At 61.2% G+C, this 19,685-nt stretch overlaps 2 long non-coding RNA genes across 2 annotated transcripts; both read left to right on the top strand.

The window, feature by feature from the left end:
* Positions 1-7,485: 7,485 nt before the first annotated feature.
* Positions 7,486-8,849, top strand: LOC136994486 (uncharacterized). Its single transcript, XR_010886561.1, has 3 exons — positions 7,486-7,555; positions 8,597-8,667; positions 8,778-8,849. It is a non-coding gene; the product is annotated as an uncharacterized lncRNA (long non-coding RNA).
* A 1-nt stretch (position 8,850) lies between these two features.
* Positions 8,851-9,559, top strand: LOC136994487 (uncharacterized). Its single transcript, XR_010886562.1, has 3 exons — positions 8,851-8,889; positions 9,100-9,200; positions 9,459-9,559. It is a non-coding gene; the product is annotated as an uncharacterized lncRNA (long non-coding RNA).
* Positions 9,560-19,685: the final 10,126 nt, after the last annotated feature.

Genomic DNA, 19,685 nt, shown 5'->3' on the forward strand with positions numbered 1-19,685 from the left:
TACACCCCACAACTGGGTACCTCCCCCCAGAGCTAGGTGCACCCCACAGCTGGCTGCAACCCCCAGAGCTGGCTGCACCCCCCTCCCCAGAGCTCAGTGCAAGACTCAGAGTTGGGTGCCCCCCTCCAGAGCCAGGTGCACCCCTGAGATGGGTGCACCCCATAGATGAATGCACCCCCCCACAGCTGGCTGCAACCACCAGAGTCAGGTGTACCCCACAGATGAATGCACACACACCCCCCACAGCTGCCCCCCCCCAACCAGGATGCACCTTCCAGGGAACCCATGGCGGGGTGGGGGGCAGACACCTGGGTCCCTTCCTAGAGGTGTGGGGGGGGAGCGTGGAGAGGTTGGGGGGGGAGGCTCGGATGCCTGGGCCACCCCCTGCCCTCGGGCACCCTCCCACGCTTCACCCCAACAGGGACGAGGGGCTGCACTCGGCCTTCTTTTGGGGATGACCCCAAACACCCCCTGCCCACCCCCCACCGATGCCCCTGCCTCAGGGACAACCACCCCCAGCCGCACTGGAGCAGGGGCACACACGCTTCCTCAGCCACCTCTCCAACCCTGCCAACGCCCACAGAAATCTCACATCGGCGAGCACACAAGTCACACATTTGCCACTCAAGAGCACAGTTCCACAGAAACGCTTTAGACATCGCAAGTCACAACAACAAGAGCTGCTCTCTCCCACCCGGGAAACTTGATCTGCTCAGGCATCGACACACACGCGGCAACTGCCACTTCCATAAGAGCGAGCAAGATCACTCCGTCCAAAAGGAAACATAACCAAGGAATTCATGGAAGACTACTTCCTATCATCATGGATGGGCCTAGAGCATCCTTTTCGTTCACACGCACGGAGAAAGGACCATCTTCGGGAAGAAGCAGCAGCCTGCAACAAAAGACTGCTTTCAAACACATGCACAGCTGCTACACAGTTAATAGCAACAGCTATTAACTAGTCTCTGCACAGTCATTCTCCTTTCCTCGCTCAGGAATTTAGCTTTAGTCAAGGCAGAAACTCTGAATGCATCACCAGAAATATTTCAAACCGGACTGGGCTGTAAAAAAAGGAAACCGAGCACTGCCACACGGAAAGAGACCAGAAGAGAGAGCTATTCCTATTCCTATTCCTACCCATGACAGAGGAAGCCACCCTGGGTTACGTCTTCATCGAAGACGTCCTTTCCAGAGAAGCTGGTGAAGGAGTGCATGAGAGCCCTTGTGATGCTCTTCTGCTGGGGTGCAGGACTCGGAGAGGATTACGACCTTGTTTTCAAGGGCACCCCACTGTGTGCCCATGCACACTGCAGGTCCCGTGGGGGTGCGAGCAGGGAGGCAGAGCCCTGTGCCCTCCTCTGCTCTGCAGCACCTTCACTTGTGCAATGCCAAGGGCCCTCCAGCTGCACCTCTGCAGCCGGGTCCTTGCCACACCACAAGGTGCCTCTCCCTGCCACTGGGTCACCTGGCATCTCCACAGCCCACACTTGCTGGGGCAGCTTTTACCCTTGTGTCTAGAGGGCTTTTCTATGCGGGCAGTGGGGGTGATTCCTCCTAAGCAAGAAGGAGATCCATCTACTTCCTATCCCTGGCTGGACTTCCCCTCCACGAGCTGCCCCAAGCATGGGGGCGACTGGCTGGGCAGCAGCTCTGCTGCAAAGGCCCTGGCGGCCCAGTGGGCACTACAGGGAGTTGGGCACTCTGAGCCCACGCCATAACCCTCCAGTCACAGGCTCAAGGACAGCACAACGGGCTCTGCAGCCCTTCTGCTCTCGGTCACTGTGCTAGGCAACTTCTGCCCCCTGCAAAGGCTCTGCAAGCAGCGTCTACATAGAAAGGACAAAGGACACCTTTCTTGGGCAATCCATGCAATAGGGAGCTGCAGCTGACATGCACTTATCAAGCAGGTTAGCTGGGTCTTGTTTTGCTTGCAGAGCTGGTGAGGTGGCTGGGGGTCTTTGCTGGCCAGGCAGTGGTCACCTGCATGGGGAAGGCTTGGCCTCTCGCCCTCCTTGACACAGGCTGATTCTCAACACTGCTGACACCTGCAGCCTGTCCTCTCTCCTTCTTCAATGCCATTTCTAACTCTTTCCAGAAGTGGGGACCAGCAAGCGGAGAGAATCATTGGTGAGTGTGTGCGTGTGTTTGTGTGTGCGTTTGTGCCTGAGGCAACCGGGAAACCAGGGGGCCCAGGGCCAGCTACAGGATCGACTGAGTGTCTAAGGCCACTTACTGGAGGGATCCACAGTCCGTGTGTGTGCGCGTGCATGTGTTGGTGTGTGAGTGAGGGGACGTGCTGGGCACAGAGGTCTCGCTTTGGTAGCAGGGGTCTGCAGGGTGCCCTGTCTGGGGGGAGACCACGAGCTGCCCTGTGCCAGGCTCAGCCACTTCCAGCCAACTCTGAAACGGATGACAAGAGCCCATTGCGCACCAAGACTTCAGGCAGTTGGAGGAGCACATGGCACCTCTGCTCAAATGTACTTGAGAAAGGGCAGTAGATGCTGCAGGCAGGAGACACAGGAGGAGGCCCATGGGAGGAGCCACAGCAGACACAAAAGGGGACACGTGAGGAGAAATGTGAAGAGCCATGTTTGGAGAAACAAAAGGCAGCAGAGACACGGAAGGGGACGTTGTCAGGCAAATGGCTGGAGTCGCACTCTTGCACGGAGGTGCTCCATGCTGGAGCTGCTTCTCTTCTGAGGGCACCGCAGCCCGTGGAGGACCCACGCTGCAGCAGGGACACCCCCGAGGGACCGCGGCCTTTGCAGGAACCCACCCTGGGGCAGAGGAGTGACTGCTTGCTGTAATGTGACTATTCGTCTGTGGAAAGGAAGAAACAGAAGAGAACCTATTCTTTGAACAGACCCTTCCAATAGTTCTGCATGCATGAAAAATAACAGGCTTGTCCAAGGAGGGGAATTCACTCTCTTTTTCCACTCTAGCCCTTGAGTCTTTTCACACACTTTCTTGACACCTTGTGCAAGAAGCTGAAAGCCTCCTGGTTTGCCAGCCTTACTCAAGTCAAGGACAACAACCTCCACTGCTCTCCCCGCAGGCACCAAGCTACTCATCTCAACAGAGAAGGCTATCAGGTCGCGTTTAAGCACAGATTCCCCTTTGTCAGGCCATGCTGATTACTCCCAAGCACCTTCCTGCCCTTCATGTCTCTGGAAATAGTATTCAGGATTACTTGCTCCATCCCCTTCCCGGACATCAAGGTGAGGCTCACCGACCCTTCTTTCCCTGCATCCTCCTTCTTGCCCCTCTCAAAGACAAGGGTGGCATTTGCTCTCTTCCACGCCTCGGGCCCCTCTCCCGATCACCACGACCTTTCCAAGGGAATCAAGAGAGGCCTCACAGGGACACTGGCCAGCTGCCTCAGCACTCATGGGTGCATCCCACCAGGGCCCATGGCTTCCGTATGTCCCCTTTGTTCAAGCATTCCCGCACCTCATCCTCCTTCACCAAGGAGAAGCCTTCCTTGCTCCACGTTTCTCCTCTGCTCTCAGGGCTTTGGGATTCCCCAGGGCCGGTTGTACCCATAAAGACGGAGGTGAAGAAGGCATTCAGTACCGCTGACTTTTCTGAGTCCTTTGTCACCAGGGACCCTGGGACCCCGCTGAGCAGCGGGACCGCATTTGCCCTCGCTATCCTCTTGCTGCTTACGGACTTAGAGCAGCCTTTCTTGTTGCCTTTCACGTCCCTTGCCAGATTCAATTCCAGAGGGGCTTTAGCTCTCCTAACCCCATCCCTCCACAAACAGACAGCTTGGTGGAGCAGGAGCCCTTCACAGACCAAGGCACGGACCGGGGGCACCTACTCCTGCCGCCCTCATGGGCTGGGGACTACAGCCAGCAGGCCACGTGCTGCCCGGCACAGTGAGATGCGCCCATTGCGGCTCTGCCCATTTGCAGACATCTCAAGTGCCTCGGTGAAGAATCAGCTCTCTGGCCAGACCCACACTCCCGCTTGCAGATGACACCCTCCAAGGGATCTTTTCCCATGGGAATCCCTTCCCACGACTGCCCTGAAAACTGCTCTTTCCTTTGAGGAGTCTGAAAGTGCCTAAACTTCCTTTCCTTTGCACTCAGGAAAATCAGATGGCCACTGCAGACACCTTTACACCTGGCGCAAGTAGGGATGCCTGGCATCCTTGCTCATATACTCACTGAGACACACGTCCCAAGGGGTTTTCCTTGCACCTCCTCCTTCAACCCGCAATAAGTGCCATCCTTCTGGAGGCAGAAATGGGGAGAAAGGGGTGGGAAAAGAGCCTCCGGCCAGGTGACACTCTGGGAAAGGGAAAAGGGGGCCTTGTGCTCCATGGGGGACTGAGGTGATTCCCACAGACACAACGGCTGTGTGACCTGGGAACAGTGATGGACACATGTCCCACGGAGGTACATCTCCTTGGGGGGGGCAGCAAGCGCGTGCCAGGCTTTGGGGAGACTCTCCCATCAGTTGCATTTTTCTCCTGACTAGGAATTAGAGCCTCATTTTGTGCCTCTGTCTCTCTCCCCCTCGCTTTGTGGATTTGAACTTCTGGCATGGGAACGACCTGGCTGACACCCTCATGCTAGGCACCTCCCTGCAGCCCCAAACACCTCCCGGCACCTCATCCCCAGGGGAAGGGGCTCTGGGTAACCCTGGCATGGCAGACAGGGAGGGCAGGGGGGCTCAGCCAGGGCATGAGAGTGAGTTTGTGCCTGCTATTGCAGCCGCTTTTCAAATGCTTGCAGGCAGATTTGATAAGAGGTAGCGATGTGTGCAGCCCAGCTGGAAACACGGAGGAAGGCTGAGATGCACACACAGATGGGAAATGACCCCGTGCAGTCGCTTGGACAAATACCACCAAGAATGGATGGGCTTTCCCCTCTCCCACAAAGCCCCTCCTTCCTCTCCCTGCAGCACCCAGGGCAAAGAGGGTTTTTCTCAGGCAGCCTTCGCTGGAGGGAGACCAGCAGCCTCTGCAGTCTGTGCTCGCGGATCACACACTCCTTTATTCACAGGCTGGTGCGGGGCACTGGGAGTAAGATTGCAAGATGGGGCACGGGTGCCTGAGGAGGAAAGGACTGCTCCGGTGTTTGGCTCTATCTTTTCCAGACAGAGGGTCATCTCTCCTGCAAGGAAGGACCAAGAGAGCTGGGACTCTTCAGCCTGGAGATGAGAAGGCTGAGGGGGGATCTTATCAATGTGTTTAAATATCTGAAGGGAGGGTGTCAAGAGGATGGGGCCAGGCTCTTTTCAGTGCTGCCCAGTGCCTGGACAAGAGGCAACGGGCACAAAGTGGATTACAAGAAGTTGCATCTGAATCAAAGAAAAACTTTTCTTCCTGTGAGCTGACGGAGCACTGGATCAGGCTGCCCAGAGAGGTTGTGGAGTCTCCATCCTTGGAGACATTCAAAAGCCGTCTGGACAGGGGGGCCGGGGGGGAAAAGCAGGGGGCCCGGGGGGCACCGCCGGGCAAACTCACGGCTCTGTGGGGCACAGAGCTGCGAAAACGGAGGCCCCTGGGACACCCAGAGCCAAACGGAGGTGCCCAGGGCACGCCAAAAAGAGGACGGAGCACCCAGGAGGGCACGAAAACACACGTGTGCACATGGCAGGCACTAAAGGGCAGCTGTAGGGCCCCAGGGAGACCCAAAAAACAAGCGCAGAGCTCGGGGGGGGGGCGCCGAAACCAAACCGAGGGGCCTGGAGGGACGCCAGAGGCGCAACGGCAGCCGTGACCGTTGGGAGGGGGGGAGAGCACAAAATGGCGGCTTTGGGGGCGGGGCCGGGACCCTCGGAGGCGGGTCCTGGGGAGGGGGAGAACCGCCCCATCCCGCTCACCAGGGGGCACCGGCGTCCTGCCTCTGCGCAGCCCCGATTGGAGGGGCCGTGGGGGAGCCGTGATTGGCTGTGAGGAGGGCCCGTGGGGGAGCCGTGCGGTGATTGGCCAGCAGGCGGGGCTGTGGGGGCCAGGCCGAGACGCTGGCAGGCAGCGGCGTGGGGCAGCGGGGCTGGCGAGCTGCTGGCGGCGCCTCGTGCCCCGGCAGCGCGGGGACCCCCGTGCCGGCCCCGGCCCTGTAGGGCCCACTGCAGGGCCTCATCTGCCCGGTGCCCGGGCACAGCGGGGCCAGGATATGGGGCCGAGGGGAGCCCGCAGCGCTGGGCTGCTGACGGGCAAGGCTGACGGGGCACGAGGGCCACGACGCAGCTGCTCCATGGGGCCTGCGCTGGGCAGGAGCCATGGGGCGAGGGCCTGGCATGGCCGGGGACGGAGCCTGCCCTTACGGGAAGGGAGAGGAGTTTGGGTGCCTGTGGCCCGTCTGTCGGTGTCGTAGCGCACGGGGAGCACGAGAGCGGGGGCAAGATCGTGCCGAAGGTCGGCTGCGGGGCTGCCCTGCGCCGGACAGGAGCTGTGCCAGGGGAGAGAGGAGGGCAGGAGGTGCCCCGTGGGGCTGGTGCAGAGGGCGCGCAGGCCTGGGCCCCACGGCAGACGCAGCTGTCCATCCTGTCTTTTTTTAGTTCCTGTGTGCTGAAAGTTGCCTTCGCCTGCCAGGAGGCCAACCTGTGCTCCCTGGGCTCTTGGGATCCAAAGTATGCCCATATTTACCGTGAGAATTGTTTCTCAGCTGGAGGTCCTGCCATTGACCTCCATCCACCCTCTGGGGCACTTGCGTCCCTGCAAAGAGCAGTCCTTGCAGGTGGCAGAAGGGCCACGATGGCAAGGAAAATGACCCTCGTTGCCTTTTCACTGGATGGAGAAGGGCTTGGGTCCCTGCTCCTCAGGCCAGCCGTGCATGTGGCTGAGATCTTTCTCCTCCTTCCCGTAGCACAGGAGCTGCTCTCGTGGATCAGACCGAAACGCCACTGAGCCAGTGCCCTGTCTTCAGTAGTGATCACTCTGAGGGAACGTGTGTAAGAAACAAGGAAAGCAGAGGATGATTCCTTTTTTTTCCCCTTTAACAGCCTTTCCTTATTTCCATTAACTTCACCATTATGGGAGCTGTGTGGTGAAAGTGTGTCTGTACCATCGTGTTACCCATTTCTTTAACCCCTTGAACGCATGTGTTCGTTTGCAACCCCAAACACTCAGATGACCAGTGTGACGGCTGTGTGGAAGGACTTGAATGCAGATGCCGGCACTGATCGTTGCTGAATTTGCGAAGAGCCTCCTGGGGCAGTGGGCAGTGGGCAGTGGGGTGGGGGCAGCACCCTAAAGCAGCCAGTGCAGCTGCCCTCGCCGCTGTAGGGCCCAAGCCAACAAGGTCTGTGGGGTGGTGGGAGGGTCCCTGCAGCCCCTCTGTGACACGCTCTGTGACACAGCCTGAGGTCACTGTGGGACATCCCGCCCCACAGCGACACCTCCCCGCTGCCCAGGGTGTCCCCTCCCCACACCTCACTGCAGGGCGGAGGAGGAGGAGCAGAGTGGAGAGTGAGGAAGGAGAAGTTTCCGAGCTGGAACTACTGGCACCGCCATGCAGTTCCCATTTGTGAAGCTGCCAGCGCTCTGCGTGCTCAGCCGTGATGGTCATGTGCGTCCTGGGGGGATCCGTGTGCTTCCAACGTGAGTATGTTTGCTTGTGTAGCCCATGGCTGAGCAAGCGAGCAGCTTCTCAGCTCCGGCTTGGTAGCGCTGAGCTTGCCTGCTCGAGAGCTTATTCAAGAGCACCTCCTTCAAAGGGAGGGCTCCCAGCTATCTCCATGCTTGCTCTTGCTTCTTTCGGACTCGGAGAGTCCTCCCCTGGATTATCATGAAAGAGTGACTGGCTTTTACACTCCCGACGTAGATTTGACCTAGAGAGGAATGTGGGCAGCCTTCCCCATCAAGTTTCACCTCCTCATTCCCTTTCTTTGGCAAGAGATGGCACAAAAATATGTAAAGACTGGACAGTTTCTCCATTTTCCTGTGTGTTGTCTTGTGCTGCTGTCCAGTGGTGGATCAAAGACCTGACCTATGCAAGTCCTGTTTGGGACATGTCCCTTTCTTTTGGAAGACTGGGGAACGAGAGGTCTCCTAAATGGCTTCTTCTGGGAGCAAGGGGGAGAGGTGGAGGAGGAGGGATTGCTTTGCCCAGTGGGAGGCAGTGTGTAGTGGGGCTCTGCAGAGCTCTGTGCTGGGACAAGCACTGCTGAGCAGGTCCACTGGGGACCCTGGGGACAGAGCTGCCTCTTTAAAAATGCAACCGCCTGAATCTGGGAGGGTGCGCAAGGGAACTGGAGGGCAAGATGTGAAGTCACATGGATCCGGGCAAGCTGGAGCAGAAGAGATTGCTCTGCTCCTCATGGGCACTGTGAAGGCGAGAAATACGAGAGTCAGAAATGGCAGCCAGGAGGACTTGTGTTAGAATACACTTCCTCAGAGGAAGGAGAGCAGGCACTGGGACCAGCCCCTGGAAACTGCTCGGCCCCTCAAGGCACGAGCTCTTGGCTGTGTCACGTACTTGCCTACTGTAGTCCTCCCCGGTGCTGAAGAGTCTGCATCTTCTGCTTTGGAAAATGAGAAACCTTGCAGCAACTCTCAACTCTCTCTGAGCCTGGATGTGCCGTGCAAGCTGCAAAGGGAGTGTGGAGCCCTTTCTCCCAGCTGCTGTCTCCTTGTTTCTAGGTTTGAGATTAAGCCAGTGCCTGGGAAGAAAGGCAGAGACCCTGCCCCTGAGGGATCCCGGGAGAGAGAAGGTAAAGGACCGTGCGGCTCCAAAGCCAGGACCGACCAGGTCTGCACATCCTCTTGCCTGAGTGAACACGAGGATGCTGTTCTGACGAGGTTTCTTCTTGCACGGTCTCAGCGAGTCCTCCTGAGCAGCAGCAGCACCATCGAAAGAGGCGTTCTCCAGGCCAATTAAAAGAGGCCAAGGTGGAAAAAGGGCAGCAAGGCAGGAGAAAGAAGCCTATGGACAAGTGAGGCTCTTGGGGAAGTGGAGGAGGGCAATGGGATGGTCTTGTCCATGTGGGAGTGAGGGATTTCTCTTGGACGCTGTCAGTATGAGCTCAGAAAGGCTATTAACTCATGCCGCGAGGGCTGCTGTTTTCTGCCTGGACTGCAAGGGCACAGCAGGGTTTTGTGAGACTTGGTTGTCAGCTTCATTTTCTCTTTCCTCTTCTTTCCAGGGAAGGTTTTGATCATCTGTTATCTGCCATGAGGTCATATCTGCAGCCTGCCAAAGAAGAGGAGTTGGGAGAAGAGCAGGCTAAGGAGAGAGAGCAAAAAGGTAAAGTAAGAGATGAATGCTGACACAGGCTTGCAGGCTTCCTTAGTGCCGCAGGATAACAGCCAAAGTTATAATGTGATGCCTGGATAGGAAATTGCCCTCCTGTGGCTCTCTTTGCCACCAGCAATCAGCCTTGAGGGGCTCACTATGGAAGAAGAATTCCTCGGGACAGCCCAGTGCTCCACCTTGCAGTTCATCTGCTGATGGACACTTCCCCGCTGCCCTCTTCTGAAGAGGTTTCTCCTGTCATGCTTGCAGGGAGTCCTGCTGAGAAGCGCCTCCTTCCTCGAAGAAGGCTTTCCCCCGAGAAATTACCCAAGGTTTAAACAGATGATGGCATTGGTCAGCAAGCCCTGGGAAGCGAGCCTCCAGAGAGGTGAGACGTGTGGAGAATTGGACGGGGGCACTGGTGTGCTCTGGTCCTTGTGGGAGGGAGATGTTTGCATTGGACACGTTGCCTCTCTCTCTCTCTCTCTCTCTCTCTCTCTCTGTCCCAAGAAGAGAGGGCCTAGCCCTGGGCATCGTCAGCTTTGCCAGGGGCTGTTGTGCCCCATCGGAGTGCCAAAGCTCCAGGTATCTCTTTCTCTGCGGATGCCAACGCAGCTGGCCAAACACACCCAGTTCTGCTGCAGAAGCACCTTCTGCTGCAGAGGCAGGTGCCCAGCTGGTGAGCACAGGCTGCAGAGCAAACTCATGCTGTGCTGCTCCAGCCCCTGCCTGCTCTGTATTTGTAGTGTGCTACCAGCAATTGAGGGGAGCTCCTCGAAGGAAGGCAAGAGCAAAACAACTCGTGAGGGCAGGCGCAAAGCGGAAATCCCTGTTTGCAAAGGCCATCGCAGAGTAGGACAGGTACGTACGTGATCAGGCCCAATGTCACGATTCAGTCCTACTGAGTTGTGGAAAAGTGCAGCTCTGTGGGTGCTGATTCGCCCAGGATGCCTTGCTAGATGTTCACCTGCACATTCGGTGGCATCTTCTGCAGAAGGCACAAGCCACTCTCTAGTGCCTCCTCACACCACTGTGTCTGGGCTGCCCCTGGAAGGGGGAGATGTTTCCAAGGGATGGAAGGGCACAGGGCAGGAAAAGCCCCAGCACCTGCTCCTCACGCTGCTGCTCTGCGTGTCTCTGCCCTCCAGGAAGTGTGCTACCTCTGCATGCAGCAGGAGGAACGCCGCCTCCGGGCAGCCCAGCTGCAAGAGGCCGAGAGGCAAGAAAGGGCCGAGTGGGCCGAGCACGAGGCCTGTCGGGCAAGGATGGCTGTCCTGAATGCCCAGGTACTGGAGCCTTTTCAGCCGCTCTGAGGAACGGCCTTTCTCTCCCCCAGGAAGCTCTGGAGGTGTGCAGGTCTCCTCGGCGTTGTTGTCCTCTTGCCTCTCAGTCGTGGGGCCGCTGACTTGTCTTTGATGCTCGCCTGCTCCTTCCAGGGAGGGAATATTAGTCAAGGGAAACTACGGGACCCAAATAGCACTCTGCTGTGCTGAGGGCACACAGTCCTCAGCCCTGCCTCGAGCTCCAGGAAGCCCCTGCCGAGGCCGCCTGCCCTTGAGGTGGGACACGAGCTCTCCTGGGGAAAGGGCCTGAGCCAGCTGTGGCCAGGCTGCCTCCGGGGGACAGCTCCAGGGGGTCTTCCTCTTCATGCAACCTCTAAGAGCATGCCCAGGATCTCTTGGCTTTCCTAAGAATCAACAGGGGTTTCCGTAAGCCTAATTTTTAACTGAGGCCTTAGGGCGCACTGCCACCCACCCTGACATAAAAAGAAATACCATCTTCTTGGGCTTCCGTGCCTGAAGGATAAAGCCTTTAATGTTCCTGTGGTTGGGAAGAGCAGACTAGGACTGAATATCCTGAGAAAGGCTGCACCGTCCCTGGGTGTCTTCTGTGCTGTGCAGGGATATTTCCTTTGGTGGCATCTCCAGGTAAAATGCACTGTTTTCTTCCTTGCATAACAGAGGAGACACTGGGCTGAAATGAAGCTAAATATTGATAAAACAGAGAAAGAGAAGACTGTAGAAGAGAGCAGAGCATACCTGGTAAGACCTTTTGACAAAAGAAATCTTTCCCCAACCGCAAAGCACAGCGAGACCCTGCTCCCGCCCAGGCATCTCCATGGGGACATGCTGCGCTGGTTCTCCTGGTGTCCCTGCCGGCTGTCCCCCAGGGGCTTGGTGCTTTCGGAGACAGACCCATGCATTTGCCCGCTGCTTGACAAGCCTCTCTCTTGCCTTTCAGAGCTCCTACTGCCCCACTCCTCCAGCCTCCGTCAGAAGGCAGCATGACAGAGAGCTCCAGGAGAGGAGGGAGGCGTGGGCAAAGGAGCCAAGGAGGAAACCAGGGCAGCTCTCCCGGCAGCAGTAAGTGTGCATAGCCCCAGCGTGGCCGAGTGCAGCTGAAGAGCAGGGAGCTGGCAGCGGGTCAAAGATCCCGACCCGGAGCCGTGGGACTGGTATGGCATCTTCTGATTTCTCCTGGCCTGGGAATGCCCTGGGTCAGCCCTGGACTCCCGGTTCCTCTCCACAGCCCCAAGCAAATGCTTTGGTCTTGTGCTGAGCTGAGGACTGCGGGTACAGATGGGACCGTGGGTGTGCAGGGCTGGACAGGAAGGGTCTCAGTGGGGCTGAGAGCGACCTTGTCCCTGCCATTGCAGGCACGAGTCCCTGACAGCAGTCCAGAGCCAGCGCCGGACGGGGGTGCCTAAAGCCTGGCAGGAGGAGCAGAAGAAGAGGGCAGAGCGCAACCCCTGCAGGGCTCACGGAGAGGAGCAGCTCATCTGGTGCGTATCTCTGAGCAGGGCTGGGACTTGTCACACAGCAGCTCCAGGAAGACCTGGCCCGACCAAGGCCCGCACTCTTTCTCTGCCTTCTCCCCTGACACTGACCACCTCTCCTTTGGATTCCCTAGCACCGGGGAGAAGATGCCCTTGGAGCAGCAGAGGGGAAGGCACTAGGAACTGCTGCCGTGCAAAGGGGAGACCACCCTGTACCTGAGATGGACTTCTCTGCAGGGAATAAAGAGAGAGGTGCTGCTGTGAATCCCGTGTGCCATCCCAGAGTGATTCTTAGGGACAGAAGGGGATAATGTCCATACACGCCATGCTGTGCACATGCCCACCACAGGGTGCATATACAGGGCACGGCAGGCATCTGTGCCCCACAGTGTGCCCATCGACAGCACATTCAGTACAGCATATGCGCATACACACTACAGGGTGTACATACACCCCACTGTGTGCCCATGCACACTGCGGGTCCCGGGGGTGCAGGCAGGGAGGCAGAGCCCTGTGGCCTCCCCTGCTCTGCAGCACCTCAACTTGTGTCCCGCAGGGGCAAGAAGATGGTATTTCCCCGCAGCACGGGGAGCTGGACACTCTGAGGCCATGCCATAACCCTGCAGCCATAGGCCCCAGGGCAGCACGATGGGCTCTGCAGCCCTTCTGCTCTGGGCCACTTTGCCGGGCAACTTGTGACCCCTGCCAAGACTCTGCAAGCAGGGTCTGCATGAAAAGGACAAAGGAGTCGTTTCTTGGGCAATGCACGCAAGAAGTAGCTGTACCTGACATGGACTTCTCAGGCAGGGTAGCTGGGCCTTGCCATGCTTGTGGAGGTAGTGAGGAAGGCAGGGAGGGCTTTGGTGGCCAGGCAGTGGTCCGCTGGGTGGGGAAGGCTTGGCCTCTCAGCCTCCTTGACATAGGCTGATCCTCTGCACTCCTGGGGGGCAGATGGGTGCCATGGGGGGCAAAGAAGGTAGATGGGTGCAATAGGAGTCAATGGGGGCAGTGGGGTGCAATGTGGGGGCAGGGAGGGCAGAGAGGTGCCATGGGGGAGGGGGGAAAGAGGGGTGCCTTGGGGTGCCATAGGGGCAGAGGGGCACCCTGGAGGGGGGGGAGGCAGAAGTGTGCAATGGGGTGCAATGGGGGCAGGGCTGTGCAATGTGGTACAATGTGGGTAGAAGGGTATCGTGGGGGGTCAGAGAGGGGAGTGGGGGGCAATTGGTGCAATGAGGGCAGAGGGGTGCAATGGGAAGCAGAGAGGGCAGGGAGGTGCCATGGGGGTCAGAAGGGTGCAATGGGGTGCACATAGGGCAGAGGGGTGCCATGGTGGGCAGAGGGGGCACAGGGGTGTCATGGGGGGCAGTAGATGCCATTTGGTGCAATGGGGTGCAATGGGAGGCAGTGGGGGCAGAAGCATGCAATGGGGTACCATGGGGGCAGAGGGGTGCCATGGGGGGCAGAGGGGCCAGAGGGGTGCAATGGTGGGCAATGGTGGCAGAGAGGTGCCATGGGGGGCAGAGGGATGCCAATGGGGGGAGAAGGGTGCCATGGGGGGGCAGTAGGAGCAGAGGGGTGCCATGGCAGGGTGGATGGGGCAGATGGGTGCAATGGAGGTACAAGGGGGACAGAGGGGTGCCATGGAGGGCAGAGGGGTCAGAGGGGTGAAATAACTGGCAGAAGTGTGCAATGGGGGAAGAGGGGGTGCCACGGGGTGCAATGCAAGCAGAGGTGTGCAGTGGGAGCAGGGGAGTGCCATGGGGAGGCAGGGGGGTGCAGTGGGGTAGCATATAGGCAGAGGGCTGCCATGCGGGGGAGCAGAAGGGGGCAATGCGGTGCAATGCAGTGCAATGGGGGCAGAAGGGGCGGTGGGGTGCAATGGGGTGATATGAGGAGCAGAAGGGTGCAGTGGGGTGCTGACAGGGTAGAGGATGCAATAGGGGTAGAGGTGGCAGAGGTGTGCCATGGGGGGCAGAGGGGGCAGAGGGGTGCAATGCGGTGCCATATGGGCAGAGAGGTGCAATGAGGTGCCATGGAAATGGAGGAGTGCCTTGGGGGGCAGTGGGGGCAGAGGGTTTCAGTGGGGTACCAAAGGGGCAGAGGGGTGCCATGGGGGGCTGAGGGCTGCAAAGTGGTGCCATGGGAGTAGAGGGGTGCCGTGGCAGGCAGTGGGGGTAGAAGAGTGCAATGGGGTGCCATGGGGGGCAGAGGGGTGCAATGGGGGCAGAGTGCTGCCATAGGGGGCAGAGGGGTGCCATGGGGGGCAGAGAGGGCCAAGGGTTGCCGTGGGGGGCAGACGAGGCTGAAGGCTGCTATGGGGAGCAGTGAGGGCAGAGGGGTGCAATGGGGTGCAATGAGGAGCAGAGGGGTGCAATGGGGGGGCAGAGGGGACAGAGGGGTGCAACTGGGTCCCATAGAGACAGCGGGGTGCCATGGGGGGCAGAGGAGGCAGAGGGGGCAGAGGGCTGCATTAGGGTGCAATGGGAGCAGAGGGGTGTCATGGGGGGCAGAGAGGTCACAGCAGTGCAATTGGTTGCCAGGGGGGCAGAGGGGTGCAGTGGGGGGGCAGTGAGGCCATTGGGGTGCAACGGGGTGCAATGGGGTGCTCTGGGAGGTGGGGGGGTTCCATGCAGGGCAGAGGTAGCAGAAGGGTGCATGGGGTGCAATAGGGGCAGAGGGGTGCCATAGGGGGCTGTGGGTGGCATTTGGGGGCAGTGGGGACAGACATGACCCCCCATGTCCCCATGTCCCCCTGCCCTGTCCCAGCCCCATGTCTCCATTCCCCCCCCCCGGCCCCTGTGTCGTCCCCCCCCCCAGTGTCCCCATTCCTCCCCAGCCCCACAGGAAGCCGGGGGGAGGAGGGGGGTGGCTCTGGGGTTTGCGGTGGGACATGGGGACGTAACTGCCAGGAACTGGAGGGCTGGGCTGTCCCTGTCCTCCGTCCCCACAGGCCTCCATGGCCTCCCGAGCCCCCCCCCCATGTCCCCATACACTCCCCCCCCTGCCCCTGTGCCCTCAGGTCCCCTGTATCCCCCCCAGGTCTCCCCCGTCCCCCCAGTTCCCCCTAAGCCCCCCCCCATCCTCCCAGTTCCCCCGGTGCCCCCAAGTCCCCTTGTTCCCCCAGTTTCCCCAGGTGCCTCCAGCCCCCCAGCTCCTCCTTTCCTCCTCCTTTTCTCCCCCAGGTCCCCAAAGTCCCCCCCCCGGTCCCCCCTTGCCTCCTCCTTGTCAACTCAGGTTCCCCCAAGCCCTCCAAATCCCCTTGTCCCCCCAAGCCCCCCCTGTCCCCTCCAAGCCCCTCTTGTTCCCCCAGGTCCCCTTGTCCCACCCAGTTTCCCCAGTCCTCCCAGTTTCCCCAGGTCACCCCAGGTCCTGCCAGCCCCCCAGCTCCTCCTTTGCCTCCCCCTTATTTCCCCCAGGTCCCTCCTTGCCCCCTCCTTGTCACCCCCTGTCCCCCCAGCTCCTCCCACCTCCCCCAAGTCCCCTTATTCCCCCAGTTTCCCAAGGTGCCTCCAGCCCCCCAGCTCCTCCTTTCCTCCTCCTCATCTTCCCCAGATCCCCCAAGTCCCCCCTGTCCCCTCCAAGCCCCTCTTGTCCCCCCAGGTCCCCTTGTCCCCCTCAGTTTCCCCAGTCCTCCCAGGTTCTCCAGGTCGCCCCAGGTCCCACCAGCCCCCCAGCGCCTCCTTTGCCTCCCCCTTATCTCCCCCAGGTCCCTCCTTGCCCCCTCCTTGTCACCCCCTGTCCCCCCAACTCCTCCCACCTCCCCCAAGTCCCCTTATTCCCCCAGTTTCCCCAGGTGCCTCCAGCCCCCCAGCTCCCATCCTACCCCCCTTATCCCCCCCAGGTCCCCAAAGTCCCCCCCAGGTCCCTCCCTTGCCTCCTCCTTGTCCACTCAGGTCACCCCAAGCCCTCCAAATCCTCCTTGTCCCCCCAAGTCCCTCCTGCCCCTCCAAGCCCCTCTTGTCCCCCCAAGTCCTCCCAAACCTCCTTGTCCCTCCCCCCAAACAGATCAGGTCACTGTTGGGGGGAAGCTCGCAGCCCCCGCAGTGGGGGAATGTGATGTGGCCACCCTGCCCGGATGCCTGGGCCCCCCCCACCACAGCCACTGTGGTTTCCGGAGAGGGGGGAGGCCCTTCCTGCCCTCAGCCCCACAGTGTGCCCCCCACCCCCCCCCCCAGCGGGTACGTAAGGCACCCTGGGGCACGGGGACAGCCAGCCATGGCCCCACCACTGTTGGCCCTGCTGCCTGCTGTCACTGGTGGGGACCGGGACAGGGACATGGAGACTTGGGGAGGTGGAGGGAAGGGAAGGGCTGGGGACATGGGGACAAGGGGGGGACGGGAGGGATGGGACAGACAGGGGGGACAGGGGGCCACAGAGGACAGTGGTGGAGGTGTGGAGAGACAGGAGGGGTGGGGACATGGGGGGACAGGGGGACACGGAGGACAGGGATGGAGATGTGGAGAGGTGGGAGGGATGGGGATGTGGGGAATGGGGGGGACACAGAGGACAGGGATGGGGACATGGCACAGAAGGGGATGGGAGGGATGGGGACACCAGCAGATGGGGACATGTGGGGATACGGAGGGATGGAGACAAGAGGGAACGGGGACATGGGAGGAAGGAGGGGTGGGGATACCAAGGGACATGGGGGGGGACAGGGATGGGGACACGGGAGTACGGGAGAATCTGGGATACCAGAGGGTCGGGGACATGGAGGGGTGGAGACACAGGGTGGTGGGGAGGTGGGAGGTTTGGGGACAGTGCGGGTGCCAGCGGCCCCTGACGCGGTGCCCAGCCCTGCTGCTGGCCGGCATGGGGGCCGAGGGGCTGCACCCCAGGGTCCCGGCCGTGCCCGCGAGGGCCAAGGGGTGCAGCCCGGACACCCCGGAGTGCCAGGTCCCCTCTGCCTCGGGGGATGGCCTGCAGCTCCTGTTTGAGGACCTGGAGATGCTGGAGAGGATGGTGAGCGGGCACGGGGTGCATGGGGGGCACCCTCGGGGGCACTGGGTGGGCATCAAGGAGGTACCCATGGGGGCACGCATGGGGACACCCTTGCAGGCACTGGGTGGGAACTGGCAAGCACTGGGTGGACATCTATGGGACACCCATGGGGACACTGGGATGGCATCAGTAGGGACACCCAGGGGGGCACTGGGTGGGCACCAGTGGGGACTGTGGGTGGGCCCTGGCTGGGCACCGCTGGGGCACCCAGGGGGTGGGCAGGGTGCCCGGCAGGTGCTCACGGTGCCGGGCACGCAGGGGGCTGCTGGACAGGACCCCGCCATACTGCGCTGCATGATCTGCAAGATGGTCCTCAAGAAGCTCAAGAGTCTGGTGCCCAACACGCACAACACGGTAGGGGCTGGGGCGTGCGAGGGGCGTGCGAGGGGCATGCAAGGTCCAGGCAGGGGCGTGTGAGGCCCTGCAAGGCTGCGCGAGGCTGTGCAAGGGGATGTCCGGCGTGCAAGGCAGTGCCCACCATGCAAAGCCATGCGAGCTCATGCAAGCCCATGCAAGGCGGCAGCGCCTGACACGGGGCCATGCCAGTGCAGACCCAGGTGACGCAGGCAGCCCGCATGGTGTGCTCCATGCTGCCATGGGTGATATCCAACCTCTGCCACAACCTGGTGAACCGCTACCTGGAGCCCATCGAGGCAGGGCTGGTGCGGGACGAGGGGCCCGCCAGCATCTGTGCCAACCTCCGCTGGTGCCAGCCCTGACCCCAGGTGAGGCCCCCTCCCTCTCCACCCCTCCCACCCCATGGCTGGGGGCCCAGGCGTCCAGGCAGCCCCACCCCGGGTGAAGGGCCCTTGTGCCCGGCCGTGCCCACCGCGAGGGCTCAGCGGCACCAGCAGCCGCTTCAAAGCGGCACCCGGGGTGGGGCGGCCGCCCGGGAATGCGCCCGCACCCATGGGTGCTGCAGGCATGGGGACATGGTGCCCCTCCAGGACGGGGACACAGGGTCATGGGGGCTGGTGGGCGCGGGAACAGGGACATGGGGGCACGGGGACATGGTACCCATGGGGGACAGGGACATGGGGATATGGTGCCTGTGGGGGATGGGGACAGGGGGTCATGGGGGGGCACAGGGACATGGGGACATTGTACCCATGGGGGATGGGGCTGGGGGACATGGGAACAGGGACATGGGGATATGGTGTCCATGGGGAATGGGGACACGGGATCATGGGGGTCTGGGGGACATGGGGACAGGGACATAGGGACATGGGGATGTGGTGCCTGTGGGGGATGGGGACAGGGGGTCATGGGGGGGCACAGGGACATGGGGACAGGGACATGGGAACATTGTACCCATGGGGGATGGGGCTGGGGGACATGTGAACAGGGACATGGGGATATGGTGCCTGTGGAGGATGGGGACATGGGGTCATGGGGGTCTGGGGGACATGGGGACAGGGACATGGGGACATGGGGATATGGTGCCTGTGGGGGATGGGGTCCTGGGGAGCTGGGGGACATGGGAACAGGGACACAGGGCCATGGGGATATAGTGCCTGTGGGGGACGGAGACACGGGATCATAGGGGTCTGGGGGACATGGGGACAGGGACATGGGGACCTGGGGGGCACAGGGACATGGGGGTATGGGGGGGGCACGGGACATAATACCCATGGGGATGGGGACACGGGGGGATGCAGGGACACGGTGCCCAAGGGGATAAGGATATGGGCGGGGGGCGGGTGCGGGGACACGGTGCCCATGGGGACAAAGGCATGGGGGGCACAGGGACATGGTGCCCATGGGGACGAGGACATGGGGGGGGCACAGGGACACGGTGCCCATGGGAACAGGGACACGGGTGGCACAGGGACACGGTGCCACCACTGTCCCCCCAGCTCAGCCTCTCTCTCCTCCCAGGTGCCAGCTGGCTCCGAGGGCACCCAAGGGATCCTGCGTCCCCTCCAGCGCTGTCCCCTGCACCAGCCCCCACGCCGGCCACCCCTTCCCCCAGCTCAATAAATCTTTGGCATTGAAGGAGCCGGATCTTGTGCTTGCCGACGGGGTGGGGGGGACACCAGGCCACCGGGATGGGACACCAAGGGGGACACAGGGACACCGAGGGGCACAGGGGACACTGGGACACCATGGGGCATGGGGACATGGAGGGCATGCGGGACACTGAGGGGCACAGGGGACACCAAGGGGCATGGGGACATAGGGAACATGGGGGACACTGAGGGGCATAGGGGACATGGGGACAGCAAGGGGCATGGGGACATGGGGACACCACGGGGCATGGGGGGCACTGAAGGGCCCGGGGACACAGGGGACATGGTGCCCTGGGGCCCCCAAGGGACCCTGGGGGTGGCAGCCCAGGCCGGCGTCCCCGCGGCGCACGTGTCCCTGCGGGCGCTGGCAGGGGCCCAGCCCGCAACGGCCACGTCCCTGCCAGGGCTATAAGAGCCCCCGCGGCCCGGCCCTACCAGCCACTGCCATGGCCCTGCCACCGTCCCCGCCGCAGGCGCTGCCACTGCTGCTCGCCCTGCTCTGCGCCAGCCCAGGTAGGGCCCCCGTGCACCCCGCGGCTGGGTGCACCCCACTGCTGGGAGCACCCCCCCAGACTGGGTGCACCCCCAAGCTGGGTACACACCCCCCCCAGAGCTCAGTGCAAGCCTCAGAGTTGGGTGCCCTCCAGAGCCAGGTGCACCCCTGAGATAGGTGCACCCCATAGATGAATGCACCCCCCCACAGCTGGGTGC

Source organism: Apteryx mantelli, chromosome 29 (assembly GCF_036417845.1).
Source record: "Apteryx mantelli isolate bAptMan1 chromosome 29, bAptMan1.hap1, whole genome shotgun sequence".
Taxonomy (NCBI): domain Eukaryota; kingdom Metazoa; phylum Chordata; class Aves; order Apterygiformes; family Apterygidae; genus Apteryx; species Apteryx mantelli.